The following is a 5,705-nucleotide window of genomic DNA, read 5'->3' as shown; positions in this document are numbered from 1 at the left end:
TATGGTTTTCTGATTCAAAATGGCCAAAACCAGTCCATTTCAGCTCACTAATGCTGAGGATATCAATCTTTATGTGTTCCATTTCATTTTTGGTAATTTACAATTTTCCTAGATCCATAGTTCATGCATTCCATATTCTGATTTTTAATGGATTTCTACAGCTGTTTCTCCTCAATTTGAGTGGTGCCACGTCAACAAATGGAAGTCTTGAAAACTTTACTCAAGCCATATGAAAATGGCTTGTTTTATTCTGATAATGCAGCCCTTGCCCAGTCCTATTTTGAGAGCTTTCTAGGGTAAGTGACTCATCTTCCTCCTCTATATTGGACAATGTTTCTGGACTATTTATAAAGTTGCTCAGCAATGTATCTGACAGTGTTTCTCTATTATTCATAAGGTTTTCCCTGGCCAATTCTTTGAGAAGTGGATGGCGGCCTCCTTCTTCCTAGTCTGTCTCAGTCTGCAAGACAGGCTGATACTTGTGCATCATGGCATCCCACTGGGTTTGAAACACTAGTGACACAGCCTCAAGACTCACCACAACACATCACCACAGTAGGGCAAACCAACAGACAAGTTTGTCTCCCTTAGCTGTTGGAAACCTCTCCAATAACCCTTACCTGGATCCCTGTGGCTGACTCCTTGCCCTGTCCTGGTCCTCTTACCCTTCTCTGTTTTCCCTGCTTTCCTGCCTTGTCACTTGTGGGGCATGGCCTATGTTCCCTCTCCTCGCCTGGATTCCTGAGGATGATTCCTCAATTTGTTCCCAAATTTTAGATTGTAGTTAAAGATTTAGATTGTAGTGAAAGATTGTAGTTAAAACTGGAGACAATTAAAAGACATCCACAAAAATAAAAATATGACCTTGGTTATATCCTTCCTGAATTTAGAGACTATCTAAAGAATAGACTTGATGTACTGACTATCAATGACCAAAAACCAGAGGAATTGTGGGATGACATCAAGTATATTATCCACAAAGAAAGCAAAAGATCATTAAAAAGATGGGAAAGGAAGAAAAGATCAAAATAGTTGTCAGAGGAGATTCTGAATCTTGCCCTTGAATGGAAAATAGCTGAAGCAAATAGAAGAAATAACAAGATAAAAGAGGTGAACAAAGAATTTCAAAGAGCAGCTTGAGAAAACATAGTCAAATAATTTGATGAAATTTGTAAAGTTCTGGAGTTTGAAAAAAAATACTCTCAGTATTTCTTATGCTGAAAGAACTGAGGGAAAAAGTAAGCCTCAAGTTACAATACTGAAGAATTCTATGGATAATATATTGAATGATGCAGGAAACATCAAAAGAAGATGGAAGGAATATGCAGAGTCACTGTACCAAAAAGAATTGGTCAATTTTCATCCATTTGAGGAGGTGACATATGATCAGGAACCAGTAGTATTGAAGGAAGAAGTCAAAGCTGCACTGAAGGAATTGGTGGAAAATACGATTCCAGGAATTGACAGAATACCCATTGAGATGTTTCAACAAAGAGATGTCATGCTGGAGACACTCACTCTGCTATGCCAAGAGATTTGGAAGACAGCTACCTGGCCAACTGACTGGAAGAGATCCATATTTGTACCAATTCCAAAGAAAGGTGATCCCACTGAATGTGGAAATTATTGAACAATATTATGAATATCACATGCCAGGAAACTTTGATTGAAGATAATTTAAAAAAAATGATTGCAGCAGTATATCAACAGAGAACTTCCAGAAATGCAAGTTGCATTCAGAAGAGGATGTGGAATGAGGGATATCATTGCTGATGTCATATGGATCTTGGCTGAAGGCAAAGAATACCAGATAGATGTTTACTTGTGTTTTATTGATTATTCAAATGGATTTGATTGTGTGGATCATGACAAATTATGGATAACATTGAGAAGAATGGGAGTTCCAGAACACTTAATTGTACTCATGAAGAACCTATACATAAACCAGGAGGCTGTCATTCAACAGAATGAGAAGATCCTGCATGCTTTAAATCAGGAAGGAAGTGCATCAGAGTTGTATTGTATTCTTTAACTATACTCACTTGATCTGTATGCTGAGCAAATAATCTGAGAATCTGGACTATATGAAGTGGAACATGGTGTCAGGACTGGAAGAAGACTCATTAGCAACCTACAATATGCAGACAACACAACTTTGCTTGGTGAAAGTGAGGATGACTGGAAGCACTTGTTGATGAAGATTATAGAATACAGTGTGTGGTATGGATTACACCTCAATAGAAAGAAAACAAAAATCTTCACAACTTGAACAATAAGTAGCATCCTGGTTAACTGGAGAAAAGATTGAAGTTGTCAAAGACTTCATACTACTTGGTTCTACAACAGACACCAATGCAAGCAGCAGTCAAGATAACAGACAATGTATTGCATTGGGTAAATTTGCAGCAAAAGACTTCATTTAAGTACTGAAGAACAAAGATGTCTCCTTGAAAATGAAGGTGTGCCTAATTCAAGTGATAAAATTTTCAATGACCTCATATGCATGTTATAGGTGGAGAATTAATAAGGAAGATTGAAGAAGAGTTGATGCTTTTGATCTGTGGTATTGGTAAAGAATACCGAAGGCACTATGGTCTACTAAAAGAACTCACAAATCTGTCTTGGATGAAGTACAGCCGGAATGTTACATGGAAGCAAGAATGGCTAGACTTTGTTTCATCTACTTTGGTTGTGCTGTCATAAGGAACCATTCCCTGGAGAAGGATATCATGCTTGGTAAAGTTGAGGGAAAACAAAAAGGGGAAGTCCTTAAAGGAGATAGATTTACAAAATGGCTGCAACCATAGGCTCAGTTATAGCAAGGATTGTGAGGTGGCACAGATCCAACCAGTGTTTCACTATGAGTTGGAGATGACTGGATGACAACTAACAACAACAACAACATTGTAACTCTCAGCTATATAACAAATGAATAAGAAAACAATATCAATTAAAAACAACCATTTTATAAGAATCAGTTTATTATTCATAAAAAAACCCCAAACACTGCCATAGAGTCAGATTCAACTCATAATGACCCCTCCTTGGGTTTCTGAGACAGTATCACTATGGAAGTAGATTGTTCATAGGGTATTATTTTTCAATTAAGAAAATATTATACTATGGGTATAATTAATATTCGGAACTCTGCTAGTGTAGCACTTAAGGCGCTAACCAGAAGGCTGGTAGTTCAAATACACCAGCCACTCCTCAGAAGGTAGGTTGGGCAATCTACTTCCATAGTGATACCACCTCAGAAACCCAAGGAGGGTTGCTATGACTGACTCGACAGCACATAACAACAACAACAACATAATAATAATAATATAAATACAAGGAATTTGTATATATTTTATATATTGGAATGTAAGTTTGTCAATTGGGGAATATTTTAAAATGTGGGTTATATTGCAGAATGAAGGATATCACTACTGATGTCAGATGAATCTTGGCCCAAAGCAAAGAATACAAGAAATATGTTTACTTGTGTTTTATTGACTATGCAAAAGCATTGGATGGTGTGGATCATAACAAATTGTAGATAACATTGAGAAGAATGGGAATTCCAGAACACTTAATTGTACTCATAAGGAACCTGTCCATAGACCAGTAGGCTGTCATTCAAACAGAAAAAGGGAACACTGTACAGTTTAAAATCAAGAAAGGAATGTATCAGGGTTGTATCCTTTCACCATATTTATTCAATCTGTATGCTGAGCAAATAATCCAAAATCTGGACCAAACGAAGAAGAATGTGGCATCAGGATTGGAGAAAGAGTCCTTAACAACCTACAATATGCTGATGACACAACTTTGCTTGCTGAAAGTGAGGATGACTTGAAGTACTTCCTGATTTTTTGAAAACTGAAGAATACAGTCTGCAGTATGGATTACATCTCAATATAAAGAAAAGAAAAATCCTCACAACTGGACCTATAAGTAGCATTATGATAAATGGAGAAAAGATTGAAATTGTCAAAGACTTCACATTGCTTGGTTCTACAATCAACGCCAATGGAAGTAGCAGTCAGGACATCAGAAAACATAGCACTAGGCCAATTGGCTGCAAAGGACATCTTTCAAGTGCTGAAGAACAAAGATGTATCCTTGAGGACTAAGGTGCGCCTGACATGAGCTATTGTATTTTCAAAAGCCTCATATGCATGTGAGAGCTGGACAAGGAGTAAGGAAAACAGAAGAATTGATGCCTTTGACTTGTGGTGTTGGTGAAGAATGCTGAAAGCACTGTGGACTGGTAAAAGAACTAAAAATTCTGTCCTGGAGGAAGTACAGCCAGAATGCTCCTTGGAGGCGAGAATGGCCAGACTTCATCTCACATACTTTGGTCATGTTTTCAGAAGATACCATTCCCTAGAGAAGGATGTAATGCTTGGTAAGGTGGAGGGTCAACAAAAGAGGAGAAGGCCCTCAATGAGATGGATTGACATGGTGGCAGAGGCGATGGGCTCACATATAGCAAGAATCATGGAGCTGGCTCAGGATTGGGCAGTGTTTCATTCTGCTGTGCACAGGGTCGATATGAGTCAGAGACAACTCAATGGCCCCTAACAACACCATGTTGTGTATCAGAGTGATTAAAACTCCCTGAGAATCTATTCTAAATGTTATGTTTCTCTAGCCAAACTTGTGGAGATATTACCAAAACCAAACCAAACTCACTGTCGTTAAGTCAGATCCTACTTATGGTGACCCCTCCTTGGGTTTCCGAGATGGTACCACTACAGAAGTAGATTATGTAACCTTCCTTCTGAGGGGTGGCTGGTGGGTTTGAAACTCCAGTCTTCTGGTTAGCAGTCAAATGCCTTATGCACTACACCACCAGAGCTCCTAGCGTCAGAAAATTTATTTTGTTAAGTGATTTAACAGTAACAGCAAGTGTTGACCTAGTATATTTAACAAGTTTCCACAATGTTCCATATTGTCTTCAGAGATGATGATTTAGCTTCAGATATGAATTTTCTATCTAAGATAAATTAAAAAATAAAATTTAAGAAAAAAAAAAAAAAAACTCTCACTGTCGTCAAGTTGATTCTGACTCATAGCAAACCCCATTTGGTTTCTGAGATGGCAGATCTTTATGGAAGTAGATTGCCCAGTTTTCTTTCCACACAGTGGCTAGTGGCTTTGAACCATAAACCTTCTGCTTGGCAGTCAAATGCCTAAAGCACTACCACCAGAGCTCTTTGGAAGAAGTACTGCTGGAATGCTCCTTGGAAGTGAGAATGACCATACTTCATCTCACCTACTTTGGTCATGTTGTCAGAAGGGATCAATCCCTGGAGAAGGGTATCTTGCTTAGTAAAGGGGAGTGTCAGTGAAAAAGAGGAAGGCCTTAATGAGATGGACTGACCCAGTGGCTGCAATGAAGGGCTCAGGTATAGTAAGGATCATCAAGCTGGCACAGGACTGGACACTGTTTCATTCTGTTGTACATAGGGTTGCTATGAGTCAGAGATGACTTAATGACACCTAACAACAACAATAAGATAAATTTTCACCATAATCACACACAGTATTTCAGAACTATGGCTATGGCAATCACAATTTTGTAACTTATAATCACAGTTAGTAGTAGTATTGAATGGCCTACACTGTGCCTCATATAAGTATGAATATCACTATTAAAAACAAAGAAAGACTTTGAATTGAAACTTTTCTTCAATGCTCACTAAATAACCCAAATA

Source organism: Orycteropus afer, unplaced genomic scaffold (assembly GCF_000298275.1).
Source record: "Orycteropus afer afer isolate SDZICR_OR568_19922 unplaced genomic scaffold, OryAfe1.0 scaffold00646, whole genome shotgun sequence".
Lineage (NCBI taxonomy): Eukaryota > Metazoa > Chordata > Mammalia > Tubulidentata > Orycteropodidae > Orycteropus > Orycteropus afer.
The sequence above is the reverse complement of the archived record's forward strand: the minus strand, read 5'-3'. Positions refer to the sequence as shown.